This window comes from Mesocricetus auratus, unplaced genomic scaffold, assembly GCF_017639785.1.
Source record: "Mesocricetus auratus isolate SY011 unplaced genomic scaffold, BCM_Maur_2.0 Super-Scaffold_100003, whole genome shotgun sequence".
NCBI lineage: Eukaryota > Metazoa > Chordata > Mammalia > Rodentia > Cricetidae > Mesocricetus > Mesocricetus auratus.
In genome coordinates this window covers 1350453-1376949 of record NW_024429188.1, presented here as the reverse complement: position 1 = coordinate 1376949, position 26497 = coordinate 1350453, and the positions used below count along the sequence as shown (strand labels likewise).

The 26497-nt window shown below is 41.2% G+C and overlaps 1 pseudogene; it reads left to right on the top strand.

The window, feature by feature from the left end:
- Window positions 1-11740: 11740 nt before the first annotated feature.
- On the top strand, window positions 11741-16039 carry LOC101822988 (annotated as a pseudogene).
- Window positions 16040-26497: the final 10458 nt, after the last annotated feature.

Here is a 26497-nt window from a genome sequence, read left to right as displayed (position 1 = left end):
GACCCATGGATCCAGACAAGGTCCTAGGCAGCAGCCAGGTCCTGAATGTCACCATGGTTCCAGGTGGCACCTCAGACTACCCAGACCAGCATGGTTCCTGCAACATGGCCTTCATACACTAGCATGGCTCCAAGTCTCGACCCAGACACCTGGTATTGGCATGGTCTTTGATGGTCTCAGGAGCCACAGACATCAACACAGAACCTGGTTGCAACTGGGACCCAGACCCAGACATGGCCCTCACCAGTAGCCCCAGTCTGAATGATACCATGGCTCCAGTTGACAGCCCTGATCACCAAGATAGGCCTGGCCCCAGCAGCAGGTTAGACCTCGGACACCAACATGGTAACAGGTTGCTGCCCAGACCCCCGGCATTATCGTGGTCCCTGGTGGCAACATGAGACCCAGACCGAGGCAAGACCACGGTAGCAACCTGGTCCTGATTGTCACCATGACCCCAGATGTCTATTTAGGCCACCAAGATTGGCATGGCCCTCACAGGCAGCATGGCCCTTAGATACCAATGTGACCCCAGGTGGTGGCCCAAACCATAGGCCTCTGCATAACCCCTAGTCGCAACAGGAGCCACAGACATCAATCAGGCGCCCTCAGGTGCTCCACGATCCTGGTCATAGCCCAGGAACAGACATCTCCCTGGACTCAGGGGAGGGGCCTTCCCATCAGCTGGTTCCTCCTCATCCTTACCTCTCCCGATCTCTCTCCCCAGCCCAGGAACCATTCTGCTTTTCCCTCTCTTCTACCTCCCAACCCTGTACTCTCTCGCCACAATGGTGCCCAACCACCCATCACCAGGGCTCTTAATTAGGTCACAAGAGGTGATTGCCCAACCCCCAAAAATAGAGCGCAACTGTGCCTTTCCTCTCTCCGGTGCCCAGGCCTAGAGATCTTGAGCAGCACTTGGTATGATGGTACCTGATCACCCAGTGCCAAAGGCGCCTGTGACCCCCTCCCCCAGAATGGGGAGCGCCATCTGCGTCCTCTGCCCATTCAGTTTCTTAAATTCCTAATATCCCTTACTATTCCATTATTACCTTCTTTTCTACTAGGAAGTACATATGATTACAATTCTTTTGTTTCCTCTTCATGGTATATCTTTGGATAGCTACTTAGTGATTCTCCTTTTGGTTTCAACTGATATCTTAAAACAATCTAGTTTGGATAAATGTTAACTTAATTTCAACAATATGCATAGGTGTTGTCCAATTACAGCTTTATTTTCTCCCCCCTTTTAAAACATAGTTGTACAATTTATTTTTTATTTTAATTTTAAATAGCTTGTTTTACATGTCAATCCCAGTTCCCTCTCCCTCCCCTCTTCCTGCACCCCACCACCATCCCCCCCACAGCCTCCCACCCTATCGCCATTTCCTTCCACATAGGGGATATCTAGAGTCTGTCATTTCACTCAGGGTAGGGTCCAGACACTCCCCTAAGAGTCCAGGCTGAGAGAGCATCCCTCTTTGTGTTATGGACAGTTGTACAATTTATATCTTTTTGCATTGCAGTGCCATCATCACAGTTTGCCAAGTATTACTTCCTATGACTACCTTTTAAACTAGAAGAAAACATTGACAACAAAGTACTGTCTTTTATATTTGTTTGTGTGTGTACCTTTTTACATTACTTAATGTTTAACCACTTGAAATTAGTAACAAATGTCTAGTTGTATCATTATAACATAAAAGGCTCCCTCTCATATTTATTTATAATAAATATGTTTTACATTGCTCAGGCAGACTAAAGCAATCCTTTGCATCAGCCTCTCCATTAGCTCTACAAGTCCATATTGCCCCACCCAGTCCCTTCTGTAGTTTTTGTAGAAAAGATCTGCTAGTGACACAATGCTTCAATTTATGTTCATCAGATAGTATCTTGATTACTCCTTCTGTTTTGAAAGATATGTTTTCCAGTCGTGTATATTTAGCACCTTTCTTTCATCATTTTGAATATGCTGTTCACAAGAAATCTGGTTTCCATGGATTCTAATAAGTTTGCTATACCTTGAATATGATGAGTCATTTCTCTAGCTGCTTTCAGATTTTTTATTTCCCCTTGCCTACTTAATCTTTTAAAATTGCATTTCTTTATTTAGTGAGTGTGTGATGTATGTGTGTGGGTGTGGATATGCGTGTGCCACAGCAAGCATGCGGAAATCAGAGGACAACTTTGTGGGAGTCTGTTTTCTTCTTGCATCATCTGGGCTCCATGAATTGAACTCAGAGATCAGACTTGGGACAAGTGCTTTTGCCAGCTGAATCATCTTGCTGGCCCCTTCATTTTTATTTCTATTTACATTCATTCATTGTACATATTGACAAGTTCCAGTGTGATTTTTCACAAGTGCACACAGCACACACTGATCAAATCCAACCTCCTTTGAAAACCTCCACCCATACACCATTCTCAGTTTTTGTCTTTTTGGACAGCTTAATTATGATGTTTCAAGCTTTGGATTTGTATATTTATTAAGTGGGGTTGGTTGAGTTTCTGGGACTTCTAGATCTGTTTTTTTAATCACATTTCCAATTTTTGGTAACCATTTCTTCAAATATTCTCCCTGCTTACCTCTACTTTTTATTACATTACTAATATGCATGATATTCTTTCCTTGTCTGATAAACATAATGCTCTGTTTTTAATTCTCTTTCTGTTCCTCATACTATAAAATATCTATGAACCTATCAGTACCTCAATGATGACTCTTTTGTTGTTGTTTCTACTATTTAATTCTGCTGCTGTGCACCTTTGTGAAACTTTTCATCAATTGTATTTCTTGACATTATAATTTCAGTCATATGTACATGTACATACATATTTGTATTTATTCTTTGAGAATTTCATACTATTTGATCCTGTCCACTCCCATTCTCCCCTCTACTTCCTCCCAGACCACATTCACCACCTCCCTTTCCCACCTTGGTGTCCTCTAATTTAAAATTTTTACAGCCCTCTAAGTCCAATTAGTGCTGCCTGTATGCGCATGGGTTTGGGGTTATCCACTGGAGTGCGGTTAATTCACCAGGAAAATGCTTTCTTTCCCAGAACCCAGCAGCTACCAATAGCTCCTCACTAGAAGTGGAACCTTATATGTTCCTTTCTATCCATTCTTGCTTGGTCTTGTTCAGGTCTTACAAAGAACCTTTGATTATATCATCTTTTGTAGCACACAATGGAATAAAAGTTATACATATAGTTAATAGTATCCTTACAATAAGAATATCATATAGAATTAACTGAACAGACACACTGTAATTATAAGCATATATAAGAGGATGAAGTAAAAAGAGATGAGCTGTGAAAATAGCACCAGAAAATATTTGTCATAAATTCTGGATTTGAATGTGGGAAGGATATGGTCACAAGTCAGAGTGTAGATGAACTATAAAAACTAAAAAATAGAAGAAAAAAAGGTTCCTTCCACCTAGAACAAGTATTTCTCTGCTGACAAACTGATTTTAGTGAACTGATACTCATTTCTGATTTATGACATCTAGAACTGTAAAATATTAAATTTCTGCTGTCTTAAGCCACTAAGTCTGTAGCAATTTACTGCATCAGCAATAGGTAATTGCTATATCAATATGCAAACAACACATTGCATTTTGCATGTCAGCAACTAATAATCTGTAAGTTAAAACAGCATTTACAAAACCATTATAAATAGAAATATTTTAGTATATATTTGATGAGATATATGACCTGGTAATTAATGATCATTTTATCTTTATACTGACTTAAAACTTTAATGAATAAAGCACTCTCTCCAAATCACAGGATTGGATAGTCTAGGCGCACATTGCATGCAAGCAAACTGAACATGACAGTAGTTTAACATGGTGTGACAAACTCATCTTTTTTATGCACAAAGCTATTGATGTAACTGATGTGCAAGAAGAGAGGTATGATTAATACTCAACATTTCACCGATCATCTTTGATGCGCTATTTAAAAGAGGTGCTTGAAGAAACTGGTAGATGTCTTTAACATAGAGTTCATGTAAATAATATATATGGGCACTGCTGAAACATTTAAACTCTCTTGCATTCCAAAGAAAATCTTCGTGCAACCATCAAAGTTGCTAGTCACTCCACAAGACTGCTGGAGTCAGAATCGAAGTTCTGAATTCATGTGTTAAGTAGGTAAAACACCAAAATACCAGTTACTGAAAATTTCATGCAGGCATACATGGTAGTCCACTCTAAGCATTTCTTCTAAGTCCCTCAAGTTCATGACTAAAGCCCTTCTATGGTACTAAAATTCTGTTATTTGAGTATCAACGATCATAATCCAGAGAAAGGAAACCATTCATTTCAGGAATGGTATCCCTACTATATTCTAAAAAAAGAATAAAATCAGAATTAGCAGAACCAGTATTCATAGATACATGAAAAAACTATTTTAGGAAAAGAGTGTGCTTTGCCTGAACAGCAGAAATAATGCAATAAAACACCACACTGATGCACACCAGTACAATCCATGAAATTAAATAAAGACATAAATTAAGATAATAAATAAATTAAGATTAAATAAATGAAGAGAATAAATAAAGTAATAAAATATTTCATTTGTAAGGTCTTTTAAAATAAAGTTTAAAGTTTTTATTTAAAATAATTTTAAATCCATGATAAAGAATTAAATTTGAGAAGTGTGTTCATTAGATTCAAATCTGTATTTGTGAATTTATATTGCACCTACTTGTACAATCAATGACAAATAAAACACATTTTACACACACTCATACACAAATAATTGCTAAATATTGAGCATGGCTTGTTTCCCTGATGCTACCTCAAAAGGAAATTAAATGACATTCCAATAATTTAAAAAGTGTTGACAGAAATCATTTGGTGGTCGGGCACTGGTGGTGCACGCCTTTAATCCCAGTACTCAAGAGGGAGAGGCAGACAGATCTCCGAGAGTTAGAAACTAGCCTGGTCTGCAAGAGCTAGTTCCAGGACAGCCTCCAAAGCCACAGAGAAACCCTGACTCAACCCCCCCCAAAAAAGAAAAGAAAACGTGAACATGAGGAACGATGAACAAGTGATGGTGTCCTGGTGTTTTGACAGAAGTAAATAAGATGCAAATGCACTTGTAATCTTTTTCTATGAGACTTATCTTAACTGTGAATTGATTCCAACAATAATGTATGTGTTATTCTTTATGTAGATATATATATATTTCCACAAGTTCATTGTTACCTTCAAATTTTATTTAAATTTTTATTTTTTGAGAATTTAGTAGATGATTACTGGATCTACATAATGTTCACCCTTCCCTCTCCTTCCTCTGTGTCTTCCCTTTCAAATTCATGTTGTCTTCCCTTTACTGTTGTTACACATATGCACACATATGCATATATAAATACAAACTGTATAGTCCATTTGCTGTTCCTCCTATGTTATATGTATTTAGGGCTTAGTATTTTCACTTTGTATACACACTTGTATTAAATAACCTATCCAGAGGCTTGTCCCTGATTAAAGCTCATTCTCCCTCCCTCAGCCGCCATTTATTGGCTTCAACTCTCCAACTAGGGGTGGAGCCTTGTGAAATTTCCCCATCCAAGCTGGCATATCAACTGGTGTTTTCATTATTCAGTCTTGTTTAGGCAACCATATTGTTGAGATTTCCTGGATGCAGCTTCCCTGTCATGTCTAGAAGACATTATCTCAGAGCAGATGTCCTGATTCTCTGGCTCCTGTAAGTTTCCTACCTCCTCTTCCGCAATGTTCTTGGAGCCTTCGGTGTTAGGGCCTGTAATGTGACAATTTGGGTTATGCACCCCATGGTCACTTATCCTCTGCATTTTGACCAGTTGTGGTTTTCAACAATGGTCTCCCTCTTCTGCAAAAAGAAGCTTCTTTGATGAAGGGGTGAGAACTACATTTACCTGTGGGTACAACTTCTTAAATAAAATGAAAATTTGTATCTAATAATGTGCACATTTTTTCATAAATCACTGATAGAATAAGAGCAACTTGCTTAGCTATGATACTGAGATTTTCATAATGAAAGATCATGAATACATTTCAGTTTTACCAACAAAAAATTAAAAGTGGTTCATTAAATTATTCTCTACAGAAATGGAAGTGCATAGCCTCCTTCAACGTATGCATAAAAGATGGCTATCATTTTTCTCAGTTATAAAATCATGTTAAAATGTTGGCCTGTATAATATAATAACATATACATTATTATATCCCAATGTAAATATGATCATATTTTCGGACTGTGAGAATAATCTCATTTGAAAATACATTAAAATAACCAAAAAGGGGATTCAAGTAAAAACAAAAATTGATGTCGTTGCTTCAAAACTGTTTAAAAATCTTTGAGGATAAGATAAGGAACCTACCAAAGACAAATAAAGCTACTGCTAAAGTACTAGTGGAAGATTTTAATTGGAAATACTCTACTGCAATAGGAGAAAGGTACTATCCTTAACTGATGACAACTTTGGTTTGTATGAATTTGACAAGGAATTTTACAGTGACAACAAAGGACTTGGGAGGAGACAGTGGATCTGGACCAGAGACATAGAAATGTAACAATATTACAGTAGAAAAAGGAGTCTAGACCATGGTGACATTCATCTATCTGGGTTTGCTGAGTTGCATACAACACTCCTCTCCTCCCCCAGAGTGGATTTAAAGGCTATAGGTATCTTCAAGCATTAGGTAAAACAAACAGCAAATACTTGTTAACAGATTGGAGTTTTCTCAGAAAGGCTTTTTGATCAGCGATAGGGGTGGGAGTCTAAGGAAACTGTGTAACAACGTCCTCTAAATGTGGTCTTGAGTCCTTAGAAAATATGTCAGCTTTTATTCGAGTCTTTAGAGGCCAAGGTTGAGACATACTGAAGAAGCATCCGAGGAGTCAGCTAGAAACTATTCAAGGAGATAATCATTGTTCAGGCCAGAGGAGAGTGAATTGACATTTCTTCAATAGATTGCAGCAAAAACTCACTTCTCTAAAAGCATGGCCTTTATTCAGAAATCAGATTGCTTTTTTAAAAAAGTCAAGGAAAAGAAATAACAGAAAAAATGTAACCAAGCTGAAAAGAACTTTCTCAACTCCATTATCTAACTTTGACTTATTTGGAATCCAGCTTCAGTTTCAGTTTTAGATAATTCTGAACTTTAAAGTCATTATCTCTGAGAAACGAATTTAAAATGTGAATGACATCAAATGTGTTTCAGAGCATTTAGAAATTACAGAATTTTAAATATAGAGGTTGTATGAGGAATTTATAGATTCAAATGACTAGATCTACTGATAAGAAAAGACTATGGAAGATACTGTAGATTGACAATTTTGAAATCCTAGAAAATAATTGTTACAATCTAAAAATGTTAACTAGTAAGTGAAATGCATGTCCTTTTAATTTTTTATTAGTTCTTGAGAATTACATACAACGTGTTTTGATAATATTCAACCCCCCAATCCTCCTAGATACATTCCCTTTACCTACTCACATAATTTTGTCCCTTTTCTAAACTTATCAAGTCTAATTTGTGCTGATCATATATTCTTGCATATGTTGCCTTCACTGGAGGGTGGTTAACCTACCAAGGACTACATTCTTAATACTAACTTTTCCTTTCCAAGCAAATATTGTCAATAGCTAGGATGGGACTTCATGATAGTAATGGGTTTCCATACAACTTTTTTAAAGGTCTTCAGTGTTATGCTTCATCACATTGCCTCCTCTATATTGCCCCTATCTCCCACCCCAATTGAGCTCTTTGTGAAGGACTAAATGAGAACTCTCCTCCATAGGCTCAGATATTTGAGGACTTCGTCCCCAGTTGGTGGCACAGGAGGTTACAATTAAGAGATACCCTTGAGTCTCAGAAGAGAACTTAGAGTTTGGACTTTTAAACAGGGACTTTTGAAGCTGGACTAAATCTATTTTCCAGTATAATTGATCATGAGTACATGGGAGTCATGGAGCAAGTTGTTTTTTTCCTTGATGTTTGGGTTTTTTCCTTAGTTCTTTGTATACTCTTGATACTAACCCTTTGTCAGATACATAGCCAGCAAAGATTTGCTGCTGTTGCTGTTGTTTTCCATTCTGTAGGCTGTCTCTACACTCAAATGATAGTGTCCTTTGGTGCACAGAGCTTTTTAGCGTCAAGACATTCCCTTTAGTAATTGTTGGTCTTAATGCCTGCACTATTGGGATCCTGCTGAGAAAGTCCTTTACTGTGCCAATGAATCCAAGCATCATAGTCTCTCTCTCTCTCTCTCTCTCTCTCTCTCTCTCTCTCTCTCTCTCTCTCTCTCTCTCTCTCTCTCATACCAGGTCTTATGTTGAGTTATTTTATTTTGGTGGTCTAATGATTTTGTTGGGATTACTTACAGGATCATGGACCACTCGTCTCCAAAATGTCCATGTCAGCATTGGTGGCAATGAATATAGGCTGAGCCCTGGAGTGCCTTGAACAAGAGGCAGCACCTCTGAAGAGCCTTCAACTCCAAAGCAGTTGTGTACCTCTTATACAGCCTTGGGGAGACCATTAGCTTAGCAGCTTCCACATCATAGAAGGGGGTCAAAAGGAAGGAACCTGGAGGCAGGAACTGAAGCAGATGAAACAAAGGAGTGCTGCTTACTGGCTTTCTCCCCATGGCTTGTTCAATCTGTTTTCTTATAGCACCCAGGACAACTAACCCAGTGGTGGCACAGCCCACAGTGATCTGGGCCCTTCCACATCAATCATCAATCAAGAAAATGCACCACAGGCTTTCCTATACACCATTCTGGTGGAGGAATCTTCTCAGTTAAGATTCCCACTTCCAAAATGACTCTTGATTGTGTCAAGTTGATATAAAACTAGTCAGAGCAATTACATTGATTTGACAAATACATAATGAATACCTGTATCAAAACATGGTGTTGTAGTCCAGATGTACACACAGTGACAATGTAATTTCAAAGAATCCTTATGTTTCATATTCTATGTTGTTGATACAAAAACACAGCTCTTACCTCAAGAAGATATTTTGGAACCAAATATGAATGGCCATGACCCAAGAACACATATTAAAATTGCCCCAAATACCATGTTCCAGTATGACAAAAATTTCATGATGTTTTTAGTCATTAAAGAACAGCTGAGAATGGTGGCACACGCCTTTAATTCCAGCACTCGGGAGGCAGAGTCAGGTGGATCTCTGTAAGACAGAGCCCAGCCTGAGTGAGTTCTGGGTCAGCCAGGGCTGCATAGTAAGACCCCATCTCTAAAACTAAATAAAATAAAAGTAAGAAATAGATAAAGGCACTTTAAAAATATATCAGTGGCATTATCGGGTAGGTAGGTAAAGCAGGGATATCTATGCCATAGAGCTTAGATGCCAACTGATGATATTCTTAACCTTTGGTTTGGGAGAAACTATAGGCTTGTTAGGGTTTACCTAATAGTCACAAGGATCACACACAGAGGGGAGTAATGATGGCTAATAAAGGGCTACAACCTGGTGATAATTTATATCCAGACCTGGGACATTCAGACTCTACACAATCATAAAAGTTCTAATCAGTCAACCATCCTTACAAATCAGTAATAGAGCTAAGGATCTTTTTGCCTGGTAACTTAGGATGTTCAAGCAAACATACATATATGTGAATTGCTACTTATTCTATTATATTTTCTTGTCTCATATACACACTGTTATTCTTGTTATTTTGTTGAAGAAATAACATTTAGATAACCAAAGAAAGAAATACAGAATAATAATTAATTGAAATAAAAACCTATATTTATAGTTCACGTTAAAGTGACATAGTACATATATGTTGCTGTCTGTGCTCTTTTGCCTCCTGTGACTGGGTTAAGAGTTGATGCTCTGAAAAAAAAATCTGGTCATCTTGAGTCAGTCGCAGTAATCCCAATGCTTAGGAGACAGAGGCAGGCTGATCACTATAAGTTCAAGTGCAACAGGACAGCCAATGCTACAGAGTGAGACACTGCCTCAAGAAGAAAATAGGATCCAGGCAGTGTTGGTGCATACCTTTAATCCCAGCACTTGGGAGGCAAAGGCACGAGGTTCTCTGTGAGCCTGGTCTACAAAACAAGTCCCAGGACAGCCAGGACTGTTACACAGAGAAAAAAAAGGATATGAAAAAGAGAGAGAGAAAAAACAAACAAACAAAAGCTGGTGATTTCTGATCTGTAAGATTTTTAAAATGTCTTACTTCAGCAAATGGTTTAACATTGGAGACCCGGAGTCTAAATTGCCAGCATATCTCTCATTTTGACTACTCCCGAGCTACTATTAGCATCTCATGAACCCAAATGATTACTTGTTACACCTTAGGTAGAAGTTCTTCATATTGCTGATGACATTTTTGAGCATCTTTTTCATTTGCTTTTGAAACATTTAGATGAAATGCAATTGTGTATCCACTGTTATTAGATATTTCCAAATGTATAAAAAGTCAACATTCTTCTGACCAGACAAAGGTTAACTCTTGAATCCCAGGCATTAGCCTGGGAATCCAGCATGGGACTGATCAAGACCCCCTGAATCTGGGTGTCAGTGAGGAGGCCTAGGTAATCTATTGAGCATTGGGCAGCAGATCAGTACCCATCCCAAGTATACACACGGACTTTGGACTCCCATAGAACAATGTGAGGTGCACTCTCACCCTGAACTCTTGGGGAAGGGTCTAGGCCCTGCCCTATATGAAATGACACACTATGCACACCCCCATGGAGGGCCTCACCCTCCCTGGAGAAATGAGGGGATAACGGGGGGGGGAGGGCACGGGAGGAAGGGAGGGAATGGGAGAGGGACCTGGAACTGACTTGTGAAGCAACCTTGTTTCTTATCTAAATTTAAACTGGAAAATAAAATTTAAAAAAAAAGAAAAAGTCAACATTCTTAAAGCAGTCACAATGAGAGCATCTTAAATAAGACTATGCAGCAATTCAGTGTTTACAGCAATTATTTCTCCATCTACTTATGCTGCTTTATACAATGATGTAACTCATCTGGATGGCAGGTGGTTGGTTGGGAAAATGTTATTTTGTTACATAAACAACAGCACTCAAATTAGTTTCTGCTTTGTCTGAAAGTCAATTCATAATAACTTTATTTTCTCCTTTTTTTAATTCAGGAAGAACATAGAATTGAAGAAATGTAGGGAACCAGTTTATTCAGTTCCCCCAAAACGAAACACAAATGATAGTGTTGCAAATTTTGGAGATTTGAAACAATATGCATCATATGTTGTGTTTATCCTGGAATGTCGGCTTGTTTTAAAGAGAGCTAAATCTCATTAAGGCTTTTCCTGTAATTTTGATATGTCAGCTTCCCTAACAGTAGTAAAGAATCCATCACATGAAATTGAAAAGTGTGAACTCTTGCATTGTACAGCTTTTCTCTGTGTGCTCTTGCCCATCAATATACCTAGCTGGCATTATGCACCTCTCGTGTCAGTAGGGAGTGATGGAAGGCCAGAATGAGACAGGACTGGTCCCTATTCACAAAGCAAGGAAAGAGATACACTCTCTGACGCCTTAGTCGAAGCAGGCAAAGTCTACAGGCTCCCTTTTGGTATTCTGCCTCAGAGGCATGCAAGGAAAGGGGTAGAAACAGGAAAGCATAAGTCTTTGTTGTTTCTGCCTCGTGATTTTTAAAACTGCCAGGCGCCCAAACTTCATACGATTGTCCTGCTCCGGGTCATTTCTTGTGAAATGAGCAGGCTTTTTACACCATGTGCTCCTACACTGTGAGGTGCTTCACTACAAACCCCAAAGCAGTGGATCCAAAGGAATATGCCGTGAAACCTCTCAAACACGACTCACAGAGCCTCAGCTCCGTAAGCTGACTTCTCTCGGGTGTTCGCCCCTGTGGTGGAAAACCACTCCCCTTATTGGGGACAAACCACGCCTCATAGATGGTACATAGCTTGTCTACGGTTACACGGTTAGGATCCTAAGTATGCAAAGACTTTTCTCATGGCACCCAGGGAAATATTGCTGTTAACCCATTTCGTCCAAAAGAACCTGACTCTTATTTCAATTGCTCACCTCATAGTCACCATAGGGGATCTGGAAAACTGTAGTGGTTCTCCTTTCCCAAACCACACTGGTTTGTGCTCAGTTAGAAAATGAAAACAGATGAATCTATGTAAAGATCTAAAGCACTCGTTCTCAACCTCCCTAATTCTGAGACCCTTTAATACAGTTCTTCATGTTATTGTGATCCCCAACCATACAACTATTTCATTGCTACTTCATAACTGTGATTTTGCTACTGTTATGAATTGTAATGTAAATATCTGATAAGCAGAATATTTGATATGTGACCCCTACGGGTGTCAAGACCCACAGGTTGAGAACCATTGTTCTAAAGTCCCTGACTCTGATTTGGGAAGGCATATATTGACAGTCACTTGTCTGGGAGAGCTGAATCTTCATCATAAAGTTTCAGTGGAGATGCCAACTTTCCCAGAGAAATTAATGTTGCAGTCAACATTTTCATTGGTAAATAATATTTTTGAGAGTTGACCAGAAGGGGAACAAGCCCTAGGCTTAGCAAGTCTCCTGGGGACTGTAACCTTGCATTCCATTTCTGTCAAATGAAGGGGAACTTCTCCTGAGCAATGAACTCTTTTATTACATGAAGTGATGTCCTTTGTGCTTCTTATAACACATCCTGGCACAAGAATATTATTGAAAAGAGTTGATTTGTATTTCCTTAGTGCATGTTCCTATATATGACCTGTCAAAGAAGGATGTTGCATGAACTGAGCAATAACTTTGAAAGAACTCTGAAATAGAAAGTCAGTCACTTTTTCTGTAATCTGTTTATCAGATTATCTTCTGATACTGAGATATCTAACAAGGACAAGAAGTGTCAGTTAATGTTTGCTATAAGGACCTTTTATGTATACAGATGTTTATCAGTGTACCTAGGTTTATATGCAGACAAACCCATCACAGATTGAAAACACCACATGTTGAAATATCCTTAATACACCTAACCACATCGTAGCTTATCCACCAAGTCCACTGTGAAGTCGTGGTGACTTGTGACTGGGTAGCTGACTGTAAGCTATAGATCCCAGTTGGTCAGCACTCCAGTATTAGAACTCCAAGCTCTACCACAGCAAAAGGCCAAAGCCCAAGGTTTGAAGTTTTGTTCCCATTGAATGAGTATGGCTTTCACACCTCTGGAAACTTAGAAAAGTATTAGCCAATTTGTTACATTAGGAACAGCCTTTACTGTGATTCAGTGTTCATCACAGACAAGACTTTTACTTTTCAATTAACAAAAGACACTGCTAAGGCTCCAAGAGGCTAAGTGTTTGATCTGAGCTTACGTCTATCAAAGCCGGATCACATTATTTACGCTCCCTCTCCTTCACTCTTAAGAATAATAGCTCTCTCTCCACTTCAGCTCCCAAGGTTAGACTCTAATTGGTCCCCTAGAGATGGATGTGAAAAGAATTTCTATTTCTCGAACTCCCTACCCCACCTACCATCGATGAGTTGTTTTTTTCTGTGTAGACATCAGGCCAGTGTGTGCCCCTTGTGACAAGACTTATGAAGTACTCAGGAGGGGAGGTTAGTAGAGGAATAATTGGAGCCCAAGTTACCTAGACCTTTAAATTTACAAAGAAGCAGAAACATTATAGAAGTGGTAAAGGGCAAGTGGGGAGAACTGAAGATTTTCTTAGAGCTGGAATGGAAGCTGCGAAGTTGGGTGGAAAGGGAAGATACAGAAAAAAAATCATGGCAGAAGTGACAATATCTTTAGAGCGCCAGGTTCTCAACCTGTGGATTGTGACCCTTTTGGGGCATCAAAGGACTCTTTCCAAAGGATAGCATATCACATATGCTGTACATCAGATGTTTACATTGAGATTCATAGCAGTAGTGAAATTACAGTTATGAAGAAGCAACAAAAATAATTTTATAGTTGGGGTCACCACAACATGAGGAACTGTATTAAAGGGTCGAGGTATTAGGAAGGTTGGGAACTGCTGACTTAGAGGTTGTGGCACAGGGGTGAGTCAGGAAGTTTTCCTGCTCATTGCTCCATTCCTCCATACAGGTGTGTTCACTGTGGTAGAGACTTTAGGTCCTGAAAAAGTTAGTGAAGGCAGGAGCTTGTCTTGTGCAAAGAGAACCAGCCTGATGGAAAATCCTCGGAGCCATCAGTCACAGAGGCCGACACTATAGGCTGTTATCTAAATTATTCTATCCCTCATAATGTCTTTTCCTCTAAGATGTTTTGGAATGTTCTAAATTGCCTGTGTCCCACTTTTCTGTACTCAGGGAAGGTGTCAGAGGAAAGGAAATGGCTCTTAAGTCCTTGAGAGATATTCTTGAGAGATCTAATGCACACATTTAAAACAGTGATTCAGTTTTAGTAACTGTAGTAAAAATGGAAGTGAGAAGGCCTGGGCAACCTATGGGGCCCTGAGCTGTGGTTCAGTGTCTATCCCTGGTATACAAACTGTCTTCATGTGCCTATAGCACAAAGAGAGATGCTCTCTCAGCCTGGACTCTTAGGGGAGGGCCTTGACCCTACCAAGAGTAAAATGACAGACTCTAGATATCCCCTATGTGGAAGGATTTGGCAATAGGGTGGGAGGGAGGGGGGAAGGGGAGTGCGGGAAGAGGGGAGGGAGAGGGAACTGGGATTGACATGTAAAACAAGCTATTTAAAATTAAAATAAAAAATGATAAAAAAAAGATGGCCATCCTGAGCTTTCTCAAGCAGACATTTGAATGAAGAGATTGGCCCATCCCAGAGACATGGCCTTATGCTTCGAGAAACCTTGCTGGTGTTAATTAAGGATCTTCGTTCAGGGTTTGGAGGGAGTTGTCATGTATTGGATGTTGCAGTTCTGAGGACACTAAGCAAACTACAAACAGACATTAATTTCTCATCAGAGCATATAGCTCCACCCTGAGAGGAAGAATTCTTCTTGGTACAAACTAAACAAGACATTAGTCAAAAACCATAAAATTGTCTCAAACTTTAGTACAGATTTATGAGGACCAATACATCTTGACAACACAGACTCTCCCAACTTGTCAAAACTGAAGGATGTCTTTTCTAACAGGCACTCATGTGAAATGTCAAATGCAGTTATATCTAGTCTATATGATGCCTTTCGAGAGCAGTACTCTGGAAATCCATCTCCTCGTGTTCCCTATACGTTACTGCACCTGGTGTAAATACACACTCATCATTTATCAGGGTACAGGCAACAGGGTGCCCACAAATTCCTCATTGCTGCCCTAGATGTCCTGCACAGGCCCTGCAAAGGTGATGATGTTGGCAAGGTGGCCAGCAATCCCAATCAGTGTAACTGCATCATAGACCAAATGGTGGCCAGCTGTTAGATGTCACCTACCAAGCCTGCCATGGTGTCTCCACCACCATAGACCCATGCTGGGACATCAGTCTGAACTTACCCAGCTCTTGTACATCCTTCTGATCTATGAGTCCAGCCAGGGAGAGCAGCATGAATGGGGAAAGCCACATACCAGGCATTACTACCCTCACAGACTGCTTGCGAAGGTTTACAAGGCCAGAGCACTTGGGAAGCAGTGCCAAAATCAAGTGTGGTAATTGCCAAAGCTACCAAGAATCTACCAAGCAGCTCACTATGAAGAAGTTGCCAGTTGTTGCCTGCTTTCATTTCAAACGGTTTGAACACTCAGCCAAACAGAGGCGCAAGATCACTACATACATTTCCTTTCCCCTGGAGCTGGATATGACACCGTTTATGGTGTCAAGTAAGGAGACCCGAATGAATGGACAGTTGCAGCTGCCAGCCAACAGTGGGAACAACGAGAATAAGTATGCTTTGTTTGCGGTGGTTAATCACCAAGGGACCTTGGAGAGTGGCCACTACACCAGCTTCATTCGGCACCACAGGGACCAGTGGTTCAAGTGTGATGATGCCGTCATCACCAAGGCCAGTATTAAAGATGTGCTGGACAGTGAAGGGTATTTACTGTTCTATCACAAACAGGTCCTGGAACATGAGTAATTTCATGTAACACACACACACACACACACACACACACACACACACACAAATAAGTGTAAAAAATAAAAAGAAATTTAAATGTGAAGGAAATAAATACACAGCTTTCTGAAGCTACACAAAGACATACCTAAAATGACAGCAAGCATCAGGATGTAAATAATCTATTTAACTATTTAACATAAACCAGGATGTTGTGGGATATTATTTTAACTGGGCAATGATGTGTTACATTAGTTTATGCTGTGGAATATTACTTTAACTGTGTAAAGGTGTGTTACATTTGTTTATGCTGCATTTGTCCAATAATATAAGGATATGTGTTCATTTATGTAAAGATGTGTTGAATTTGTTTTGCCTTGCCTGCCTACGGTACCTGATTGTTCTAATAAAGAGCAGAACAGCCAATAACTAGGCAGGAGAAAGGATAGGCAGGGCTTCCAGACAGATAATAAATAGGAGAAATCTAGGCTTGGGAGAAGGAAGAGTGAGAGAGAAGGAGGAGAGAACAAGGGGCATGTCTGAAACAAGAAGCCAGGCAGCTGCCAGACAAACAGATGCAAGAAGCAGTGAAAGTAGGATATACAAAAAGGAAGATGAAGAGAAGCAGGTTAAGTTAAAAGAGGTAGCCAGACGGGGGAAGTTCATAGCACTAAGTGCTCACATGAAGAAACAGGAAAACAGTTATACCAGAGAATTAACATCACAGCTAAAAGCTCTAGAACACAAAGAAGCAAACTCCCCCAGGAGGAGTAGACGCCAGGAAATAATCAAATTGAGGGCTGAAATCAACAAAGTAGAAACCAGGAAAACAATACAAAGAATCAATGCAACGAAGAGTTGGTTCTTTGAGAAAATCAACAAGATAGACAAACCTTTGTCCAAACTTACCAAACAGCAGAGAGTGAACATGCAAATTAACAAAATCAGAAATGAAAAGGGGGACATAACAACAGACTCTGAGGAAATCCAGAGAATCATTAGATCATACTTTGAAAACCTGTACTCCACAAAATTCGAAAATTTAAAGGAAATGGATGACTTCCTGGACAGCTATCATTTGCCAAAACCAAATCAAGAACAGATAAGCAATTTAAATAGACCTATAACACCTATGGAAATAGAAGCTGTCATCAAAAGTCTCCCAACCAAAAAAAGTCCAGGTCCAGATGGCCTCAGTGCAGAATTCTACCACAAATTCAAAGAACAGCTTATACCAATTCTTCTCAAAGTGTTCCACACAATAGAAGCAAAAGGGTCTTTGCCAAACTCTTTCTATGAGGCTTCAATAACCTTGATCCCCAAGCCACACAAAGATACAACCAAGAAAGAGAACTTCAGACCAATATCCCTCATGAACATTGATGCAAAAATACTCAATAAAATACTGGCAAATCGGATCCAAGAACACATCAAAACAATCATTCACCACGATCAAGTAGGTTTCATCCCAGGGATGCAGGGATGGTTCAACATACGAAAATCCATCAACGTAATCCACCATATAAACAAGCTGAAAAACTAAAATCACATGATCATCTCACTAGATGCTGAAAAAGCCTTTGACAAAATCCAACACCCCTTCATGATAAAGGTCTTGGAGAGATCTGGGATAACAGGGACATACTTAAACATAATAAAAGCCATATACAGTAAACCAACAGCCAACATCAAACTAAATGGACAGAAACTCAACACAATTCCTCTAAAATCAGGAACAAAACAAGGGTGTCCACTCTCTCCATACCTTTTCAACATGGTACTTGAAGTTCTAGCTATTGCCATACGACAACAAAGGGGGATCAAGGGGATACAAATTGGGAAGGAAGAGGTCAAACTTTCACTGTTTGCAGACGATATGATAGTTTACATCAATGACCCAAAGAACTCTACCAGGGAACTCTTACAGCTGATTAACACCTTCAGCAAAGTGGCAGGCTACAAGATCAACTCAAGAAAGTCAGTAGCCCTATTATATACAGATGATAAAAGGGCTGAAAGAGAAATCAGAGAAACATCACCCTTTACAATTGCCACAAACAACATAAAATACCTTGGGGTAACGCTAACCAAACAAGTGAAAGACCTGTATCGTAAGAACTTTGAATCTCTAAAGAAAGAAATTAAAGAAGCCCTCAGAAAATGGAAAGATCTCCCATGCTCTTGGATAGGTAGGATCAATGTATTAAAAATGGCAATCCTGCCAAAAGCAATCTACAGATTCAATGCTATCCCCATTAAAATCCCAGCACAATTCTTCACAGACCTTGAAAGAACAATAATCAATTTTGTATGGAAAAACAAAAGACCCAGGATAGCCAAAACAACCCTGTTCAACAAGGCAACGTCCGGAGGCATCACCATCCCTGACCTCAAGCTCTATTATAGAGCTATAGTCCTGAAAACAGCTTGGTATTGGCACAAAAATAGACAGGTAGACCAATGGAATCGAATTGAAAACCCGGGTATTAACCCACACACGTACGAACATCTGATCTTTGACAAAGAAGCTAAAAATATACAATGGAATAAAGAAAGCATCTTCAACAAATGGTGCTGGCATAATTGGAGACTGGCATGTAGAAGAATGCGGATCGATCCATGTTTATCTCCATGCACAAAACTTAAGTCCAAATGGATCAAAGACCTCAACATAAATCCAGCCACACTGAACCTCATAGAAGAGAAAGTGGGTGGTACCCTTGAACGAATTGGTACAGGAGACAGCTTCCTGAACATAACACCAGTAGCACAGACAGTGAGATCAACAATTAATAAATGGGACCTACTGAAACTGAGAAGCTTCTGTAAGGCAAAGGACACAGTCAGCAAGACAAAAAGGCAGCCCACAGAATGGGAAAAAATATTCACTAATCCCACATCTGACAGAGGGTTGATCTCCAAAATTTACAAAGAACTCAAGAAGCAAGTCTCCAAAACAGCAAAGGACCCAATTAAAAAGTGGGCTGCAGAACTAAATAGAGAGTTTTCAATAGAGGAGTCTAAAATGGCTGAGAGGCACTTGAGAAAGTGCTCAACATCCTTAGCCATCTGGGAAATGCAAATCAAAACAACTCTGAGATACCATCTCACTCCTGTCAGAATGGCTAAAATCAAAAACACCAATGACAATTTATGCTGGAGAGGATGTGGTGAAAGGGGGACACTCCTCCATTGCTGGTGGGAGTGCCAACTGGTTCAGCCACTTTGGAAAGCAGTATGGAGATTCCTCAGAAAAATGGGAATAAACCTACCACAAGACCCAGCAACTCCACTCTTAGGCATATACCCAAAAGATGCCCATTCATACAACAAAGATGTCTGTCCCACTATGTTCATAGCAGCTTTATTTGTAATAGCCAGAACTTGGAAGCAACCTAGATGTCCCTCACCCGAAGAGTGGATAGAGAAAATGTGGTACATCTACACAATGGAGTACTATTCAGCAGAAAAAAATAATGGAATCATGAGATTCGCAGGCAAATGGATGACACTAGAATAAACCATCCTGAGTGAGGTAACCCAGTCACAAAAAGAGAAACATGGCATGTACTCTCTCATATATGGATTTTAGACATAGATCTGGGGAGTGCCAGCCTACAATCCTATGGCCAGACAGTCTGGGAAACAGAAACTACATTTAGTGGCTGGTTAAGTACTGAGCTGAACTCAAGAAAGCCAGTATCAGAGAGGGAGGACTGATGATCAAAGGGATTAAGACTGGGCTGGTTTAACCCCCAGAAACAGCTGACCAGACAAAGGTTAACTCTTGAATCCCAGGCATCAGCCTGGGAATCCAGCATGGGACTGATCAAGACCCCCTGAATCTGGGTGTCAGTGAGGAGGCCTATGGAATCTATTGAGCCTTGGGCAGCAGATCAGTACCCATCCCAAGTATACACACGGACTTTGGACTCCCATAGAACAATGTGAGGTGCACTCTCACCCTGAACTCTTGGGGAATGGTCTAGGCCCTGCCCTATATGAAATGACAGACTATGGACACCCCCATGGAGGGCCTCACCCTCCCTGGGGGAACGAGGGGATAGTGGGGGGGAGGGGGGGATGGGGGGAGGGCACGGGAGGAGGGGAGGGAAAGGGAGAGGGACCTGGAACTGACTTGTGAAGCAACCTTGTTTCTTATCTAAATTTAAAAAAAAAAGAATAAAAAAAAAGAGGTAGCCAGAAAAGAGCCTAAGCTAGGCCAAGCATGATTTGGGAGCTGGGTGGTGGCCTAAAAGAAATAGCCTGGTACACCAGGAAAAATCAGAGCAAGAAATAACCAGTGATCAGTGTCTACACCGTGTTAACTATGTGGAGGAGGTGATAGGGGTTACTTCATCCCCATTAGTGCCTCAAAAGCTATGTGACAGTTACTTTTTATTTTAAAGGAAAATAATGGAATCAAATCTAAAATAAAATCAGTTCTTACTTATTTTAGTGGTGGAAACATGTACAAACCAACAGCAGACTTATTTTCTACCCTACCTGTGTCATATACTGAATTCAGCATGAATAGCAATGTAAGTTGGGTTTAACTTTTCATTTTTCTACAGCTTCACATTGATTATGTGAGAATTTATAATATGAATTTCTACTCCTTACTTTGCATTTCAGATGAACTGACAATAAGGATATTCTATCTTTAAAGCAATCAAATAAACTGCAAAAGAAATCCCACCACTTCTTTACAAGACCCAAACAGTGGAAATGGTAAAATCAATAAGCCCATACCAGCACTACAGAACAATTCAGAGAAATTATCAAAGGATGAGAACTATGAGAAGTTCTCAGATGAGTGGCAGGAGATGGAGCCAGGACCACTTGTTCTGGTAAACCAAGGAAGTCCTAGCCCGTGATGAGAACAAAGATTACTCCAATAGAAAACTGGTTGCAAGAGTGCTCTGTGCCCTGAAGAGATGATTGCTTTGCTGCGTCAAATTGGGTTACAGATAGACTTAACCTAGCAGGAGTCTTTGGTAGGTCTGCTCTTAAAGAAAAATTCAGTTAGAAAGTGACTATTGGGAAGAGAATGAATTTATCCTATTGAACTGCTGTGAAGTTCCATCATAAGGAGATGCAGTTCAAATAGTAAAAGCAAATTTGCATTGCTCTAGGCACATAGAATGTCAAACTATCAAAGAGCTGGTGGGCTCAAAATCATGTGCTCTACTCTGAAATAACTACTGATCATACACTCTTGAAGGCTTCCATGTGCAATCTGGCCTTACTCAATCTACAAAAATAAGTTCAGCCTTAAGCAATGAGCACTGGAAATACAGCAGTCTGCGAATTGGAGTGCAGCCAGTATGTGCTGTTTAATAATCATTTGCTGACCATAATGCCTTCAGGGAAGTTGCCTGAGTTGCCATGGCTACTTCTCCTAATGTCAGGCCAAGATATTAACCTTTCCCTCCACTACGCATATTCCAAACTGTGAGAAAAATATCTTCTCAAGTTTCCTTATAGGTCTGAGCAGTTTGAAGGAAGGGAGGAAAGCATGGGAGCTAAAGAGTGAACCTCAGCAGACATCTTGTGTGACCATGTATTAAATGAAGACAGACTGTTTCCACATGGCAGGGAGTCTTTTCATGAGATGTTGAAAACACAGGGAGCTATACACTGAAAGGTACTCAGTCTACACACACACACACACACACACACACACACACACACTCACACACCATCAGCATTTGAGAGGATGAGCCAAAGAAGAGTGTCATGAGTTGTAGGCTAGCATGGGCAAATGGGTTCCAGGCCATCCTGGGAAAAAGGAGTGAGATACTGTCTAAAACAAATACAAAACCAAAGAAATGAACAAATTCACATTGTAAAGCGAAATACAACATCTTATTACTTTTTTAATGAAAATCCCTTCTCTGCACAGATCATATCTGGAAGATACTCCAAATAGATTCCCTCCACATAGACTGACAGCAAACTGGACAGACAACGGCAGAGAGATCAGCTTGTACTGTACAGAGCAAGTCAGAGGACTGGGATACTCAATAAATTCATCAAGGGCTGGGAACTGATAAAAAAAATTGGTCCCAAATTCATGTGTCAAGTGATATGGTATCCTTATGTGTGCTGTGAATATGTGTTACTTTTATTGGTTAAGAAATAAAGCTGATTTGCTCCATGACCAAGCAGAATATAACTAACTAGGCACGAAATCCAAACAGAGATAGGGAAAGAAAGAGGGCAGAGTCAGAGAACAGTCATGTAGTCACCACAGGGGTAAGATGCCAGAACATTACCAGCAAGCCAGCGTGACATGGTGATACACAGATTATTAAAAATGGGTTAATTTATAAGAGAGAAATGACCAGTAATGTGCCTGAGTCATTGGCCAAACAATTGTATTTAATATTAGCTTCTGAGTGATTATTTCATAGTGGCGGTGGGAACCCTCAAGTAGGAAAGAAACTAGTCCAGGGTAGTCAGAAGGACAGAAAAAAACATTCAGCTACAACCCAGCTCTGATTTCAGTGACGGTTTCTCTCCAGCAGCCATCTCCTTTCTACACACACACACACACACACACACACTCACACACAGAGTCTGGGCCTCACTGGGTGAAGTTCTGCTGGCAATGCCCCACCACAGAGTTCATTCATTGGATAAAGCCACATCCACTTCCACAAACTCCACCAAAAAGCTGGGAAAAGTCAAAGTCTGTGAGCCCCACAGGCTCATTTCCCCAGTAGGATTACAGACTGAGACTCTGTCAAGCACATGCTTCATCCCTTCTAAACACCACAAAGTATCCATTTGCCCTTTAAGAAATGAAAGCACGGGGGGGGGCTGGAGCAATGGCTCAACAGTTAGGAGCACTTGCTGCTTGCTCTTCCAGAGGAACCAAGTTAGGTTGCCAGCACCCACAGCAGGCAGATCGCGACCACCTATAACTCAGTTCCAGGGGATCCCACACCCTCTGCTAGCCCCTCGGGTACAGCACACATGGCATGCACGTCTGCGTGCGTACGCGCACACACACAGATTAAAGCCCATCTCTTAAAAAACCACATGTAAAATCTTTTCCATCACATATTCCTGCAACATGCATTTATTAAATGCCACTCTCACCTGCTGCTGCTTGAAACACACTTAGAGGAAAGCCTGTGCTTGCTATGCACTAAAGGCTTTTCACTGAATTCACACAACTCTCTGTAGCCAGTACTTGAGTTACAGCCACTTTAAAGGGGTGGGGGTGGGGGTGGGGGAGGCAGGCTCTGAGCAAGTTCACGCTTCAAATGACACAAGAAAAGCAGAATGCCTAGCTATGGGGCCTCTCTTGGGGGAGCGAGGACTGACTCATTACTCTTTGGGGCAGGTCAAAATAAACTTCGGCGAGGAAGACGCCTGTGAGCACGCAGGTGGAACTTAGCGCAGAATGGAGGGAGGGCATTCCAGGCAGAGGCATCTGAGCGAGAAGAAGGGGTGGTCAAAGGTCAGAGTGTGCACCGGGGAAAACGAGGCAAGGCAGGTATGCTGGCTCGCTGGCCTAGAAACCTAAGATCCAACTGCACTGGACCATCTCTCTGCTCCCCATTCCCATCCATTGTCTGAAGCCTGCCAGTGGTCTCCCTTCAAATGCCTTTCTGTCTCTCAGTCCCCATGGCAACAGCCTTACAGCTCACTTTCATCCAGCTGCTTCTTATTCTAATTGCTTCCTCTGTGGCCTGCCAGGAAGTATTCAGCCCCTCCGTGAGACTGCGCACATCTAAGTCTGATCTTCTCAGCGCCCCGCTTAATTGCCCAGGCCAACACGCAGCACAGTACAGGCTCTGCACCTCTTGAGCCCCGCTAGAAGCCTTTGCACTCCCGTCTCCTCCCCTCACCCACCGCTTTGGTCATTAAGTCTATTATTCAGGTCCCTCAAGGGCCCGCGAATTAATTAGCCACACATAAACGCCTTCTGAAAAACCGGGCAGGAGAGTGAATGTGCTGCGTAAGCCAAGACAGCCAAGGAGGGCCGGGGTCAGCTGACCCCTTGCAAGACTATGCTCCGCCGCGCCCCTCCCCCACCCCTCTCAGCCCGCCTTTGGTGAGAATGGAGGGGCCTACTGCTTGCCAAAACCTAAAGGGAAAGATATAAAATGAAAAGATTGGTCGCCACTCCTTTCCCTCTTGTTCAGTCTGCCTCAGCTACTCTTTCCCTAGACTCTTCCTTGCCTGCCAACCACCCACTCTCTCTGCCTGCCAAGGGAAGCTGGTAAATGAAAACTGCCCACACATAGTCTATGGGAGCCAGATCTGCATTGCTAGAATTGGGGTGGGGCAAGTTCTTCCTAGAGGAGTTGTAAGATGTAGGCTGCCAGGAAGGAAGTCAGGAGGGCTCAAGGCAAACACAGCTAGCTGGAAAACTGGCATGTGAGACAGTCATCTTAGCCGAAGGGGATATTTCGTTGTCAGTCACAGGAATCTTGTTAGTTAACCTCTGTGGAGACCGCAGCAATGTTGGCCTCAGCTGGAATGGGAGGATGCCAGTAGAAGTGATAGAAACATAGGTGCTTGAAGCCACAAGTTGCTGCGACTGCTTTATTGCTCACTGTGGTACACTATTTTACTCTGCCTTTCAATCTGAGGTAACCTCGGCACACCCACCTCTGATGAGTGTTTGAACCCCATCCCCTTTCCCAGCCTAGGACTGGATACAAGCTACAAAAATAAAATAGTGGGCTTTATTGAAAATCACAGAAGCGAACTGGGGTGCTTCCAATAATACACGGGTTCTGATGGCTTCACGTGGCCTAATGGCTTCTAGAACCTTTTTGGACTTCCTTGGCTTAAGTAGCTTGAAGATGTCAAACAACCTGGAGGTACTGAGTCTCAATTCAAATAGTTTTCTCCCAACACCTTCAGGAACACAGGACAGGGTCCTAGCATGTGAACACTGAGTTCTTCACAAGGACTGAGTACCTCCTTCATGGGTTGAACCATCTTGAGAAAGTCCCACAGCTTTCCAGAAAACCAGCACTTAGGGAACCCTAACCTACTACATGGTTGCAGCCACCTGGCAGGATCCCAGAGTACAGAGGACACTGGATGTGTGATGTGTGGAGACTTGAGTATCTATCTGTAGGGGTCTCAATCCATCATAGATCCAGAATGCCTAGTAGCAGGCCTTAACAACTGAAAGAACTTAAGCGAGGTACAAACACTTGGTGAGGCTCCTTTTACACCCCAGGAGTCAAGGTAATTTATAGAGACAGAGCATACTACAGACTTCAAGTCCAACCAAATACTTCAGAGACTGCAAACACCTTTGTCCAAGGCTGGAGCAAATGGGAGGCCCCAAGCACTTCCAATGCTACGGATACATCCACAGGCTATACTGCTTCAAAAGATAAAAGTATATCTAAGCATCTAAGTATACTAAGTGACCCTAGTAAGCTGAAGTCAGCACTTCTGAGATCTCAAGCTCTTCAAGTGCTCAATTCCACGTCAAAGAACCCCAGCACCTTGAAAGCCTCAAGAGTTTATAAGGACCTGGAGGCCTCCAGGACCTCAAAACATCTAAGCAGCTCGAAGAACACAAGAACTTTAGTCTCCCAGCAACCTTAAGGCCCACATCACTTCAAAGGACCCTAGAATATCCAAGGCTTCAAGCACTTTGAAGGCTACCTGTACCTCTCAGGAAGTCAAGTACACAGAGCATCTTAAACCTCTCAGAAATAGTGAATACCCTGAAACCATTAAGCATCTCAAAGATACCAAACGTTTCAATATCTTGTACAATCTTTAAAAGCCTGGACTGTACGAGAGGCCTTCCACTTAAAAAGCCCTCTGCAATTCTGAGGACCCAAGCATATTAAAAGCCTGGAGTACCTTGACAGATCCAAACAGCTTCCCCTTCAAGTTCCCTAGCATTTTGAATTTCCTGATCGGTCGTGTCTGAATCTGTTAGTACTTCAGAAGCTTCTGGAAGCTCAGAACAACCCAGAATTTCACAGCTCCCTACCTCTTCGGGGGTAACACATAATTCTCAGAAAACAACAATTTTAAAGTCTTGGGTGTGACTTGGGGAGCCCTAAAACACTAAGATTCCCAAGCATCATCAAATGTAAGAACTTCAAACATTATTTGCCAACCATGAAGTTAGATATTAACTTGATGATGGGCACCTGTGCTAAAGAAGGGTCCATCTTTGAAGTTCTGCAGAAAGTAGGGTATGGCTCAGAAAGAAGTGCAGACTGCACAATTGGGCAAATGGTGCTAGTATACCAGAATATGTATTCTTTTGGAGATCAATGCCAATCAGGAAAATAACCAAGTCAAGTTTTAAAAGAAAAATGTGAGTAAAGCCTATAACTGAGACCCTAGGACCAGCCGCCACAATACAATGGGGCTTGAAACAAATAAAGGCCAGACAATAGCAAACTAAAGCACTGACTCATATCTGCCTGAGTCCATGTGCATGCCTAAATTCGGATTTTTATAGGTGTCTGTACAAAA